Here is a 16,220-nt window from a genome sequence, read left to right on the forward strand (position 1 = left end):
GCCACCCAAGAAATTTTTTTTTTTTTTAAATTAGATATGTGGGATGCCTGGGTGGCTGAGCAGTTGAGCATATGCCTTTGGCTCAAGTTGTGATCCCAGGTCCGGAGATTGAGTCTGACGTTGAGCTCCCTATGAGGAGCCTGCTTCTCCTCCTATGTCTGCCTCTATCTCTGTGTCGCTCATGAATAAATAAAATCTTTAAAAAAAATAGATATTTATGAATTTGCCATACAAATAGCGTCTGTATAAAAGCTATCCAACTTTACCTGGATTAGGATTGCTGGCAAAGTGAGACATCAAACTTCTACAAGATAAACCATGTTTATATCAAGAACAGCAACAACAAACCCATGTTGGTGTTTGTACTCATGACACTGAGATTAAGAGTCAATGTTCCACCGACTAAGTACCCAAGCACTCATCTTTTAATTCTCTGTAATTATTGGGCTGGAGTTGGAGATTAGTCAATATCCATGAAAGAGTAAGTATCTCACTAGCAAGAAGATTAAATAATTTGATTACCACATTATCTAATCCACAAAAATGTGTTTTAATGAAATTGCTGTTTTTGAACTCAAAGAAAAAAAAAACCTCAGTATAGACGTGTTTCAAGACTTCATAATGAAAATATTTCCATATAAACATTAATTAGAATATGATCTAAGCTTTACTTTAAGGTTTTTTTCAGCAAACCAGGGTCTCCAGGATCACACCCTGAGCTGAAGGCAGCACTAAACTGCTGAAGCCAACCGGGCTGCCCATGTTCATTCTTTCAAAAATAAAACTTCAGGGATGCCTGGGTGGTTCAGTGGTTGAGTGTCTGCCTTTGGCTCAGGTCATGATCCCAGGGTCCTGGAATCAAGCCCCACATGAGGCTCCCCACAGGAAGAGTACTTCTCCCTCTGCCTGTGTCTCTGCCTCTCTTTCTGTGTCTCTCATGAATAAATATGTAAAATCTTTAAAAAAAATAAAACTTAAAAATGTTCTTAGCCATTCATTTCAAACTTATAATAGTGTAATCGAAGCAAATAGCAACCAGAAATATAATATCCTCTATTTGTTATTTATCTAAAGTTTAAATTTAACTAGATATTTTGTAATTTTATTTGTCAAATATTGAAAGTCTAATTTCTGTTGAAAGAATTAATAAATGTGTGTATTTTTTTCATAAATCAATATAGCATCCCTGTCTATCAAATTAATGATATGGAGATATTTTCATATCTATTGAAATCATTCACTATTGAATAGCATGCTATATCATTTACATACTATCATTATTTAAAGATTTATCCAGTAAAAGCCATTTAGGTTTTGTAGATATTGTACTATAACACAGTAAGAAAAACCTAAAAATGTATATTTACTCATGTTCCTTTGGGTATATGATAAATATCTCTCCAAAGTATTAGAAGGGAAGATTAGAGTTAAAATTCAGACCTAGAGCTTGCCGGGCAAGATGATGGAGGAGTAGGGTCCCCAAGTCACCTGTCCCCACAAATTTACCTAGATAGCTTTCAAATCATCCTGAAAACCTATGAATTTGACCTGAGATTTATTTTTTTAAGATTTTATTTATTTATTCATGAGAGACAGAGAGAGAGAGAAGAGAGACAGAGAGAGAGAGGCAGAGACACAGGCAGAGGGAGAAAGAGGCTCTATACAGGGAGCTTGATGTGAGACTTGATCCCAGATCTCCAGGATCACACCCTGGGCTGAAGGAGACACTAAACCGCTGAGACACCTGGGCTGCCCTCAACCTGAGGTTTAAAGAGAGAACAGCTGGAATGCTACAAAGAGTCTGTGCTTCTAACAAGTACAACTTGTTTTTAGCCACTCTGCACTGAGCAAAATGACTAGAAAGAAGAACTCACCACAAAAGAAAGAATCAGAAACAGTACTTTCTGCCACAGAGTTACAGAATTTAGATTACAATTCGATGTCAGCAAGGCTCTCCTTCAGAATAGGAGAGATAAAGAGCTTCCAAGATAGGCAGAAACTGAAAGAATATGTGACCACGAGCTCTGCAAGAAATATTTAGGGGGACTGTGTAAAAGAAAGAGGAAGCCCAAAGAAATAATCCACAAAAACAGGGACTGAATAAGTATTATGATGACACTAAATTCATATATTTCAATAGTAACTCTGAATGTGAATGGGCGTAATGATCCCATCAAAAGATGCAGGGTTTTAGACTGGATTGAAAAAAGCAAGACCCAACTATTTGTTGTCTACAAGATACTCATTTTAGAAGTAAGGACACCTCCAGCTTGAAAATGAAAGGTTGGAGAACCATTTACGATTCAAATGGTCCTCAAAAGAAAGCAGGGGTAGCCATCCTTATATCAGATAAATTAAAGTTTATCCTGAAGACTGTAGTAAGAGATGAAGAGGGAAACTATATCATACTTAAAGGATCTATCCAACAAGAGGACCTAACAATCATGAATATTTACGCCCCTAATGCAGGAGCTTCCAAGTATATCAATCAATTAATAACCAAAGTTAAGACATACTTAGATAATAATACACTTATACTTGGACTTGAACACAGCGCTTTCTGTAATTGACAGATCTTAAGCACAACATCTCTAAAGAAACAAGAGCTTTAAATAATACACTGTACCAGATGGATTTCACAGATATTCACAGAACTTCCCATCCAAATGCAACTGAATACATATTCTTCTAAAGTGCACATGGAACTTTCTCCAGAATAGACCACATATTGGGTCACAAATCAGGTCTTAACTGATACCAAAAAAATGAGATTGTCCCCTGCATGTTTTCAGACCATAATGCTTTGAAACTTGAACTCAATCACAAGAAGAAATTTGGAAGAAATTCAAACACGTGGAGTTTAAAGACCACCTTGCTAAAAGATGAAAGGGTCAACCAGGATTATAGAGAAGAATTAAAAAGCTTCCTGGAAACTAATGAGAATGAAGATATAACAGTTAAAAATCTTTGGGATACAGCAAAAGCAGTCCTGAGAGGGAAATACATCACAATATAAGCATCCCTCAAAAAATTGGAAAAAACTCAAATACAAAAGCTAACCTTGCACCTAAAGGAACTGGAGAAAGAACAGCAAATAAAACCTACACCCAGCAGAAGAAGAGAGTTAATAAAGATTCAAGCAGAACTCAATGAAATACAGACCAGAAGAACTGTGGAACAGATCAACAAAACCAGGAGTTGGTTCTTTGAAATAATTAATAAGATAGATAAAACATTAGCCAGCCTTATTAAAAACAAAAGAGAAAAGACTCTAATAAAATCATGAATGAGAAAGGAGAAATCACAACCAATACCAAGGCAATACAAATGATTTTAAAAATATATTATAAGCAGCTATAAGCCAATAAATTAGGCAATCTAGAAGAAATGGACACATTTCTGGAAAACCACAAACTACCAAAACTGGAACTGGAAGAAACAGAAAACTTGAACAGGATGATAACCAGGGAGGAAATTGAAGCAGTCATCAAAAACCCCCCAAGACACAAAAGTCCAGGGCCAGATGGCTTCCCAGGGGAATTCTATCAAACGTTTAAAGAATAAACAATACCTATTCTACTAAAGCTGTTCGGAAAGATAGGAAGAGATGGAATACTTCCAACCTCGTTCTATGAGGCCAGCATCACCTTAATTCCAAAACCAGACAAAGACCCCACCAAAAAGGAGAATTATAGACCAACAAGCCTGACGAACATGGATGCAAAAATTCTCAACAAGATACTAGACAATAGGATCCAACTTTACATTAAGAAGATTATTCACCATGACCAAGTGGGATTTATCCCCAGCATGCAAGGCTGGTTCAACACTCATAAAGTAATCAATGTGATAGATCATATCAACAAGAGAAAAAACAAGAACCATATGATCCTCTGATTAGATGCAGAGAAAGCATTTGACAAAATACAGCATCCACTTCTGATCAAAACTCTTCAGAGTGTAAGATAGAGGGAACGTTCCTCAGCATCTTAAAAGCCATCTAGGAAAAGCCCACAGCAAACATCATTCTCAATGGGGAAATACTGGGAGCCTTTCCCCTAAGATCAGGAACAAGACAGGGATGTCCACTCCCACCACTGCTATTCAACGTAGTACTAGAAGTCCTAGCCTCAGCAATCAGACAACAAAAAGAAATAAAAGGCATTCAAATTGGCAAAGAAGAAGTCAAAGTGTCTCTCTGCAGATGACATGATACTGTACATAGAAAACCCGAAAGACTCCACCCCAAGATTGCTAGAACCCATACAGCAATTTGGCAGGATACAAAATCAATGCCCAGAAATCAGTGTGGCAGGATACAAAATCAATGCCCAGAAATCAGTGGCATTTCTATACACTAACAATGAGACTGAAGAAAGAGAAAATAAGAAATTAAGGAGTCAATCCCATTTACAATTGCACCCAAGAGCATAAGATACCTAGGAATAAACCTAAACGAAGTGGTAAAGGATCTATACCCTAAAAACTACAGAACACTTCTGAAAGAAATTGAAGAAGTGATGGAAAAATATTCCATGCTCGTGGATTGGGAGAATTAATATTGTGAAAATGTCAATGCTATCCAAGTTAATTTACACATTTAATGCAATCCCTATCAAAATACCATGGACTCTCTTCAGAGAGTTGGCAACAAATCATCTTAAGATTTGTGTGGAATCAGAAAAGACCCTGAATAATCAGGGGAATTTTAAAAAAGAAAACCATAGCTGGGGGCATCACAATGCAAGATTTCAGGTTGTACTACAAAGCTGTGGTCATCAAGAGAGCATGGTACTGGCACACAGACACATAGATCAATGGAACAGAATAGAGAATCCAGAAATGGGCCCTCAACTCTATGGTCAACTAATATTCGACAAAGCAGGAATGACTATCCCCTGGGAAACGGACAGTCTCTTCAATAAATGGTACTGGGAAGATTGGACAGCCACATGCAGAAGAATGAAATTAGACCATTCTCTTACACCATACACAGAGATAAACTCAAAGTGGATAAAAGATCTAAATGTGAGACAAGAATCCATCAAAAATCCTACAGGAGAACATAGGCAACACCCTGTTTGAACATGGCCACAGAAACTTCTTGCAAGATACATCCATGAAGGCAAGGGAAACAAAAGCAAAAATGAATTATTGGGACTTAATCAAGATAAAAAGCTTCTGCACAGCAAAAGAAACAGTCAACAACTAAAAGACAACCTACAGAATGGGAGAAGATATTTGCAAATGACCCATCAGATCCAAGATCTATAAAGAACTTAGGAAACTCAACAGCAAATAAACAACAATCCAATCATGAAATGGGCAAAAGACATGAAGAGAAATCTCACAGAGGAAGACATAGACATGGCCAATAAGCACATGAGAAAATGCTCTGCATCACTTGCCATCAGGGAAATACAAATCAAAACCACAATGAGATACCACCTCACACCAGTGTGAATGGGGAAAATTAACAAGACAGGAAACAACAAATGTTGGAGAGGATGTGGAGAAAGGGAAACCCTCTTACACTGTTGGTGGGAATGTGAACTGGTGCAGCCACTCTGGAAAACTGTCTGGTAGGATCTGCCCTACGACCCAGCAATTGCACTATTGGGATTTACCCCAGAGATACACAGATGCAGTGAAAGGGCAGGACACCTGCACCCCAATGTTTATAGCAGCAATGTCCACAATAGCCAAACTGAGAAAGGATCCTCGGTGTCCATCGAAAGATGAATGGATACAGAAGCTGTGGTCTATGTATACAATAGAATATTACTCAGCCTTTAGAAACAACGAATACCCACCATTTGCTTTAACGTGGATGGAACTGGAGGGTATTATGCTGAGTGGAGTAAGTCAATCTGAGAAGGACAAACATTATATGGTCTTATTCATTTGGCAAAGATAAAAAAATAGTGATGGAGAATAAAGGGGAAAGGAGAGAAAATGAGTGGGAAATATCAGAGAGGGTGACAGAACATGAGAGACTCCTAACTCTGGGAAATGAACAAGGGGTGGTGGAAAGGGACTAGAGCGGGGGTTGGGGTGACTTGGTGATGGGCACTGAGGGGGCACTTGGAGGGATGAGCACTGGGTGTTATGCTCTATGTTGGCAAATTGAACTCCAATAAAAAAAATATCCAAAAACATAAAATTCAGACCTATTTCACTGGGATAAATACTGACTTCCCCTTCAGAATGTTTAATCAATGTAGTGAATGTGTTCAGTATAAGTCTTCCCAAAATATGCCACTTTCACACATTTATTTAGGAATAACTTTTTACCTCCCCATTAACTGCTTCTGAAAATTTAGATAAAGCCCCCTGCCCCATCTCCTTAGTTTAGGATGGCTTGTAAACCTTGATTGCTTGGCTGTCTTTGAGCTGCTCATACCTTTGTTGGCCTCCTATACATACAAAATTAAATCTGGTGTTCTCCTGTTAATCTGTTTTATGTTAGTTTAACTAATAGGTCAGAAAAAAGAACCTGTGAAGGTAAAGAAAATATTTTCTTCCCTTAAAACATATTAGCAATTACAAATTCAATCTATTTTCAATTTGGACTTTGATGATAAAAAACAGTAATTTAATAATAATATGCATTCTTCCTATCCATGATGTTGACTTTTCAGATTTTATTACTCATTTAAACTTTATTCAACTATAATGCTATCAGGTTAATTTAAATTATTAGTTTACTGGTAATTTTTTAATATGCTTGATAATAATACTTGTTATAAGTATACCAATTTTTTTCTTCTAGTCTGTTTCCCCGATATGTAACTTTGCAGTGCTTTTGCTTTATTTGAGTTTAAATATTGTCATCAAATTTAGCAGTACATATCTTTATGGATTTTGCGTGCTCTCTTGAGAAAGCAAAAATGTCTGTGGTAGGCTGAGTGATGATGCCCAAAACACCTTCACATACTAATCTCTGAAATCTATGAATATATTATCTTAAATGTCAAAATGGACTTTGCAAATGTGATTAAGTTAAGGATCTTGAGATATGAAGAAAATCCTGGATTATCTGGATGGGTTCAATGTAATCACCGGATCTTTATAAGAGAGACTTCACTGTGAAACATAGCAGGGAGAGATTTGAAGGTTCTATTACATCTGGCTTTAAAGATGGAGGAGGGGGGTCAGCAGATAAGGTCACCTTCTAGAAGGTGAAAAAGACAAGGAAAGGAATTCTTCTTGAGTCTCCTCTTGAGGGAGGGCAGCCCTGCAGGCACCTTGATTTCAGAACAATAAAATCCATTTGGACTTGACTTTAAGTACAGAAAGAAAATAAACCTTAGTATTGTTTTCAGTCACCAAATTTTTGATAATTTATTGCAGCAGCAATAGGAAACTAATACAAAAAAAAAAGGAAATTAATACAATTCCTATTCCAAATTTATAATTTTTTCTATATTTTTAATAGTTCTATATTTTTTGTAGCCTTTTTAAACTAGCTGTCAGTTTTGTAACCAATATTTTTTGTAGGTTACATTTTCACAAATAGCTATTGCTCTATTTTTAATTTTTGAAAATACATTTGCTTCTCTAAATTTACTTTTAACATATAATCATAAGACTGTTACTAAATTCTGCTATGCCTTGGGTATATTTATACATCATTGTGATAATAGTACATTTTATAAGGTTTATATCTTTATATCTTGTTTGTTTTTACTAGGTAAGATAAAAGCCTTATTATTTGACAAATGCTTTTAGATAATCTTGTGTACTTATTTCAGAAATAAAAAAAATAATCTATTTGTTCTAATTATTTAAAAATCCCCATTAGAGCACTAATCATAAGGATTTTAAAACTTCTTTTCAAAGGGAGGACATTTGCACTTTTTAGTTTTGATATGACCATCAACATTTCAAATACCTCCTCTTTCTTTGTTTTTGAAACCCCTGTTACTAATTGTTGGAACCCTGGATGTAACTGCTAGTCTTCTGAATTTCAATTTGTCTTTTAAATTCTTAAATTTTTATACTGTGTTCTAAAAGATTTTATGAACTCAATTTCTAATTTTAAAAATTTGGATTTTTCATGTAATTTATTTATGGTAGAGTCAGATGGACCTGGATTTATATCTTCCAATGTGAGCCCTGACCAGGCTGAGAACACAGCTGCTGGCACTCCAGCCTCCTTTGGGAAGAATCAGCCTTATGGGTAAGTCTTTTTCTTGGTTTTCCTCCTCAGATATATTTAATAATTTCCTGAACACAGAGAAGTCCCTTAATTTATTTACTTTGAAGCTATCTATGAACTTTTATATTTGTAGCATATAAACTATTTTTAACTATTTTTTAACTATAAGTTCCAGCATATTTACAACCTGTAGTTTTTAAACTAGAATTAATATTTCATAAGGTACCCATGAAACTTTGAAATTATTCTTAGATATGATGCAAGATGTAGTATTTTTCAAATTTTCTGATTCTTTATTAAGTGACATTTTTGGTGTTTATAATGTGTGATTCTTGTTTAATTTCTAAGCCATATTAACCTAACTTTACAAAATGAATGAATGAGTTAAATAAGTCATGTAGACCCTAGGGCAGCCCAGGTGGCTCTGCGGTTTAGCCGCTTTCAGTCCAGGTCCTGATCCTGGAGACCCGGGATTCAATCCCACGTCGGGCTTCCTGCATGGAGCCTGCCTCTCTCTGTACCTGTGTCTCTGCCTTTCTCTCTCTGTGTCTCTCATGAATAAATAAATAAGATCTTAAAAAAAAAGAAAAAAAGTCATGCAGACCCTGAGACTTTAGGAACTGAACTCGTACTGTCTTATCATTTTCTTTTAGGTTTATTTCCTCTTTTCTCTCTATTTTGTTTGACATCACTATTGTAAATTATAATTCAGTGCAAAATAATCCATGTAATCACAAACATATTGGGGTACAAGTGTATGTTTATCTTAAATTTAAAATATATAGCTAAATATCAGAATTTATAAAATCTAACCAGTAATAAAACTACTTATTGAAACTAGTCCTAAAAAGAAAAAAAAAGAAAAAATAGAATGAAATATATACCTTATAAATTAATATATGTAATTATGTATTATATTAATAGATATAACATGTATTTATGCTATGTAATGTATTTTTCTCATACTTGCTAAAGTTATGTATTTTTATCTTTTCAAAAAGCCAACTTAGATTTTAATTAATGACTCTACAATTATGGTTGGTATTAGATCTCTTAATTTTTCATCATATACTTGCAAATTTATTATTTTGAAATTTAAGTCTGTTTTATTTTGTTGGTCTTTTCATAGATTCCTGATATTAAAGTTTTGTCATTTTTTTCCCTAAGACATCTTAAAGATATAATATTTCATTTGTGAACTACTTGCTAGGTACATTTTGTATTTGTCATATATATATATGTATATATATATATAAATTTTTGTCTCATATATATATATAATTTTTTATTTAATCTACTTCTGAGATAGATGTCCTAAACTATGAAGAGAAGTTTCACTCCAAGCTACTTTATATATTCTATTTTTTATGTGTAAGTCTATTTTACCTATTTTTATTTCTACTTTTTCTATTTCCATTTCTACTGTCATTTACAAATCAAATACTCTTATAAAATTTTTTGAGTTGTTCACAGGTATATTTGAGTTGTTCACTTTTACTGCTTTCTATTTATATTGCTTTAATACATTGAGGTTATTGGATATGACCTAATTGATCTTATTTGGAATTTCTTAAGATATTCTATGTAGTCTGAACATATTATATATAGGTTTTTATGTTGTTGGTTTTTGTTTGTTTATTTTTAGTACTTGTTCATAGGCCTCATACTTAAAATAGAGTTAAACTTGGTGTAGAACTGTATTTTATGCCACTTTATTGTGTTGCACATATTTTGCAGTGTAAATTCTGGTGACTACTATTCTCTTTCATTTGAAGATGGCCATTCTTATTCTTTGCAAACTTACTAGATTTCCATTTTGTTTTTTAGTGTTTTGAACGTCTTGGCTCAGCGTCCTTTTCTGTCATTCTGTTAATAAAGAAGATTGTGGGGAGGCTTGCTGAATCCTTTTTCCTCCATAAACAGAGACATCAGATTCCAGAGCTTGATTTGGCATTTTTCTCACATACCCAGTCTAACTCCCCATGATGCTCAGTCTTGGGGATGAAAGAAGGATAGCAACAACGTATTTTTTCATGGATATTCATTTATCTTTCTATTTTGCTTCTACTACCTCCTTCTGATATTCTCACCTATAAATAAGAGAATTTTTATTTCCTCTGAAGTGAAGAATGCAATTTGAGAAATATCCTACCTTCATTGTATAAGGCATTTACTTTATACGTTTCAGATCTTTGCCTTTTCAGACTCAAAACTCTTTATGGTGATGTGTTTATTTTTTCAAATTTTTCAGTATAAAAGAATAACTCTACACATTAAGTTAAGGACTGCTAATTTCTAATGCTTTTTAGCAGTGCCTAAGGCTCTGACAACAGTGTCTCAAGCCATATATGTCTAAAATGTTTAGATGTATTGGGGTCTATTTTAATAATCTAATGATTAGTGTTTTCCAACAATTGGTTATGAAGTTTAAAATCCTCTATATCTAGCATGGTAGAGTGTTGCAACTTTATTAACCCCACTATATAAATATATATATATATAGTTTGATTATAACCCCACTATATAAATATATAATATATAGTTTGATTATAAACTATAATCAAAATAATGTGAATTGCAAAGCTATGTTCATCTACTAAGGAGTAGAGAAAGCCAGTCTATGAAGAAAAGAATGCAGCAGACATAACAAAGTGGGGCAGAGATGAGAGGTCATGTGGCTCCAGGGGAGGAGAGGGGGAAAGGCTGATGATGTGGAAGCTTTGATCCTTGATAGATTTCCACATCTAGATTCTCAGCCCTCAGGAGGTCTGAATGTACTGCCTGCCCTTGTGTCCCATAAAATACAGCACATCCTTGCTTGCATGCTTTTCATAAATTTCATTCCCTTTTGTTCTTTTATTCCATTATTTTGGCTTAAGGCATTTTAAATTCAGTTCTCTAATGAGCCAAGATTAACCTTGACAAACATGAATATTACTTGCAGTTTACATTGTAAGGTGATTAATTTAGGAGGTTGTGTTTAACACACTGCACAGACAAAAGAAAGGAATGATAACTTATGGGGGTGGGGGTGAAAGCAGATTATAGTTGTATCCTTCAGGCCTTACTAGATCAACTTTATTTTTAGTTCTACCTGCTTAATTCTATTTCTCATTCCTAAGTAGTCAAATTTATTAGACTATCAGCAGTTTCTAAAATCATTCAATACCGATGGCATTGGCAATCTGTTACTATTGGAATAAAAACAAAACAAAATAAAATAAAAATACCCTTGGGGCAGATTTTCTGAATCAAATAAATGTTATGGTAGCACCTTTATATTTCTAACATATGTTCAAATATTTTAATCACTTTTATTATAAAAATAAATTGAAATGGAAATACTATCTCTAAGGGTATAAAGATGCATCTCATTTTATTTAAAGATGTATAATTTCATAATTTATATTAAAGCACCAATCACATGTTCAAAAAAGTAAACCTCTGTGAATATTTATCACAATTTTGTAATATAAATTTGATTAAGGTACACAAGTGATTTTGGAAGATTTTAAAACATGAACCTATTTTTATATTTTAGCACATCAATCTGCATCAGCTATATAAATACATAGCCTTCTGTTATTAATTTGCTCTTATTAATAAGAACCTCAAATATTGTGGAGGATACATTATCTCTGAATAATTCAGGCAGAACACAGATATTATGGTCTGTCATAGACTCAAATTATGATTCCATTACCTACTAGTTCATGGTTCTGGGCAAATTACTTAAATTCAATAAGTCTTAGTTTCTACTTTGAGTTCTTGGAGTCATTATACTAATTTTATAATACAAGGCTTTACATACATGAAGCACAGTGCCTGGCATATAGTATCTAACTGATAATTGATTATTAATATTAAAGCAGGAGAAGAATAAATACATAAATTGATATATACATGAATGGATAATGATCATTGCTCCCTTAGGTACAGGTCTTAAGTGATTTTTCTCAAGTTTTTTCTCCTGACTCTCCTGACCTCGTGTACACTTGGAAGCTCCAACTGCCTCAGAGAAGATTTCTCTCACATCTTCCACCCAGAGCCTGATCTTTCGGCCTAGTGTCCCAAATCACTTGGTTAAGATCCTAGGAAAATATCGCCGGCTTTACAACGTACTCTTTGGCTAGAGAACCTTGTTAATCTGTTGTACCTACATTAAGAGTTCAACCATGTGTTCTCTGGTTTCTTACCACACCATATTGGTGGATTCTCTCATTGTTTTTCCAGTCTCAAGATAAGTCATCAATCTGTCCTCTCATATGATACTTCTCACTTCTAGCATTTAGTTCTCTTAAGCTCCTTTTTTCTATTGTCAGCTCTCTGAGGAAGAAAACAATGTTTTTTCTGTAGCTTATGAAAGATGAGTTTTTTGTGGGGGGGTGGTGGTAGTTAGGATGGGAGTAATAGCCTCTTGTGATTGTACATAGCCTATTGTTTTTGTACCTTAACTTTAGAAATTTCCTAATTAAGTCAAGGTAATTTTGGTGAAAATAATCAGCCTATAGTTATGATTCCTGTATATAATATTGTTGTAGTGGAACATAGAAGTTGATGAGAAAACTTGGGTTCCAGTTTCAGATCTGATTTTCACTAGCTGTGTCACACAAACTGCAGCTTTCATGTATTTAGCAAGAATATTTTCCCTGTAAATATTCCCCTGCCTTGCAAACACCAAAAAAGGGAAATATTTTGATAGAGGAATGAAGCTGTTAGGCAAATTATTATACTCCCTGAATCCCATCTTCTGTACCAATGAAGCAGGAATAAGAATTTTAAATTTATAAAATTAAAGTGAATTAAGAAATAGCAGTAATTTGTGTAAAAATCTCTGCGTATTTAGTAAGGCTATGTTTTTCTTTGCTCTACAGCTGTGAGAGGTTTGGGGAGATATTTTGAAGCTAAATATTATTTAAAAAAAAAAGACTTCAATGATTGAGAATACTGGTGTCTAGGAAAATAGTCTTATTGGTGACAGAATGAGTAGCTCTTTTTTGTCTGTAATTTTAGGCAAGATAAATAGACCCTCTCAGCACTTTGAAACTATAAAGCAGATGGTTTAGTAAGTCCTGCCAGATTGAGAAGATGTTATAGATCACAGGGTAGAAGGCCCTGGTTGCCTGCCTTCACCACCAGATTTATCTTTCTTCTCTTCCTCTTCAGTAAAGCCATAATTGTTTATTTGTTTGTTTGTTTGTTTGTTTCTCAAGGATTTACCCTACTTTACGTTGCCACAATCCTCCAAGGGAATAGAATTTAGTACACAAAATAAAATCTTTTTGGTCTAAGCTATGTGTGATGGTCCAATTACTATCATCATGGATTGGTTTCAGAGTGGGACTATGATATAATTCTTAACTGTAATATAGGAAAAACATATCTGGCAAAATTCTAAAAGCTTTTTCTAACTCAGAGGACAAAAACACTTTGGAAGAGTGTTCTCTTCCCCTCAACCTCCACCTCTTATTCCCCTGAAACCATAGTAACCATCTTTAGAATGTGACAGAAAGCAGCAAAGCTTCTGACAGAGTAAATGGAAAGAAATGGAGACTTTAGTGCTATCATTGAATAGATAAGAACTCTCGGAACACTTATTTGGAACTTTTTGCTCTGTTAGAGAAAATACTTTCCTTACTTTTAAAATTCAATTGAGACAGGTATATTATGTGCATCAGAAAACATTCCAATGAATATAAATAAAGATAAGTTCAGTATGAGCCATGAAGTCCTACTGGCTGGGTGGCAATTGGTTAGGCAATTTAAAACAGAAAATGTGAAAATTGATTCCATTGCTCTATGAACACTGAGATTCTTTATTAGGAAACCACATTGTCGAAAGTAAATTATTTAGAATGTTTCCTTCTAAATGGAATGTAATTCATTGGAGACATTAGAGGTCAGTGATTATACCTAGTTTTGTACATCCAGTGCATAGCACAGACTGAACATTCAATAAATACTTAATGAGTAATAATAAAAGCATAATCACTTTGAAAAAAATATTTTGTGTCTGCTATACAAAGAACCAGAAAAGGTATAATTTATAACTGATGGTGAGAGGAGCAATAATTATTGAAACACACTGCTAAAATAATTCTATAGTTAAAATAGAATATTATGGAATGGAATATAAGTAACTAATACAAGATTATATACATTAGTCTAGAAGAATATTAATTATAACACTTCATTAAGTCTTTTAAGTTTTTATTTTAATTCCAGGTAGCTAACATACAATGTTATACTAGTTTCAGGTATACAATATAATGATTCAGCCTTTCTGTACAACACCTGGTGCTCATCAGGACAAGTGCTCCCCTTAATATACACCCCCTATGTCTCCCATCACCTCACCCACCTCCCCTCTGGTAACCATCAGTTTGTTTTCTATAGCAGTAAGTCTTATTTAACACCTTGGGTGACAGATTTATATGTAAAAATTCATAGATCTTAAGCAAAAATTTGATTTTATTAAATTTCTGTACTTGAAACAAACAAACAAAAAATTGGGATATGATTCTAAAAGATAAAGCCTAAGGTTAGTGTGAGTACTCGGAGAAAAATGCCAAATTTTCTTTTTATCTTATCGTGTTCTACTTTTCTTTCCTTCTAGTTTCCTTACCAGTTATTCTCTCACTACTTACAGCTCCCTATTTTATGGTAATTTCTGACATGTCCTCCTAAGGCACTATTCGGTATCATAGACTAATCTCTCTAGTCTGCTTTTTGAAATGCACTTGCTTCCAGCAAACTAGTTTTGTTAGAGGAAAGTTCTTAATCTATTTCACCTTAGATTGGAGTTGAAAAATGTATTATCTAAAGTCAGAATATAAGACATTCTTTGGAGATATTTAGAAGATCCTCAAATTATATTATGAATGGGCCTGTGAGCATGTTTGATATAAGCCCGTAGGGAAAATGGAAAATTCACCTAATTATTCAGATCGAGTCAACTCCAGAGATCAACTGGAAACAAATTCTCAAACAGTCCTCAATCCATTGCATGTAGATAGGCGACTATTTAATATTTCTTTTAGACTTGATCTCTGGAAATTAATTATAGATATAAAATAACAATAAGGAAAATAAACTTTATGATGAATAATTCTAAGAACGTGAATGAAACCCTCTAACCAGTGAACAAAGGTAATAGGAAATATTAAGAGTGTGTGTGTGTGTCTGTGTGTATGTGTATGTGTTTGTTGAGCTGGGTGCAATGCTTAGAGCTTAATATAGTCTACATGTTTATATATGATTAAATTATCAATGCAGTATGTTATCCATTATTGAACACTATTATTGGATACTTTTGGAATGCAAAATGTATGCACCCTACTGACTTGAACAATTTGATGAAAATTCAACAAATTCTCTCATGATTAGTTACTTATATATTCAATAATTTGGATTCAGATATATATCTACATGTGATCTATTTTTAAAGTGATTTGGGATATTTGTGCTATAAAAATTAAGAAATGTTAATATCCTATTTTCTTTTCATTTTTTTTCTCTTTGTACTTGAACCCTGATACATTTGAAAAGCAGCAGCTGGGGAGAGACCAGTAATTTTAGAAATTGTGGAGTCTTTGAAAAAACTCTATCTAACCTGAGATTTATAATATTCCTAGAATTAATCATTGATTTAAGTTAACTTATTTTGAGAAATTATATTTATAATATATCTGTGCATGTGTGTGTGTATAATTTTTGATGTTAGAAAGATACTCGTAAATATATTTAATTATATTCAACCTTGTTAAATATAAAAGCTCTCTCACATTTTAAATACTTTTGGAAATATTGGGCTATAGAATATGCTGGAAAATATGACCATCTGAAAATTTAATGGATTTTCCTAATGTTTTCATTTTCCAGTAAATACTGTAATAATAGTTTATATGTTTTTTCTTAATAATTCCTCAACGATTTCCCACAGTGAATGGCAATAATTTAGTGGCTTAAAGTAGTGTATATGAATACTGTCATGATCTCAAACAGTGCTACCCAAGAGAATTTTCTTCAATGAGAGAACTTTGAATAACTTCATCGTACA

The 16,220-nt window shown here is 33.7% G+C and overlaps 1 long non-coding RNA gene across 7 annotated transcripts in view; it reads left to right on the plus strand.

Moving 5' to 3' along the window:
• Positions 1-10,485, plus strand: part of LOC111091760 — a 48,188-nt gene extending 37,703 nt beyond the window's left edge. For 2 of the 7 annotated variants that reach the window (XR_005376066.1, XR_005376063.1), the window contains exons 8-9: positions 8,080-8,182; positions 9,989-10,484. This is a non-coding gene — a long non-coding RNA (uncharacterized LOC111091760). Of the gene's footprint in view, positions 1-8,079; positions 8,183-9,988 lie in introns of all 7 variants that reach the window. The other 5 variants (XR_005376069.1, XR_005376065.1, XR_005376067.1 and 2 more) reach the window with 4 other exon arrangements.
• Positions 10,486-16,220: the final 5,735 nt, after the last annotated feature.

Source organism: Canis lupus, chromosome 22 (genome assembly GCF_011100685.1).
Source record: "Canis lupus familiaris isolate Mischka breed German Shepherd chromosome 22, alternate assembly UU_Cfam_GSD_1.0, whole genome shotgun sequence".
Lineage (NCBI taxonomy): Eukaryota > Metazoa > Chordata > Mammalia > Carnivora > Canidae > Canis > Canis lupus.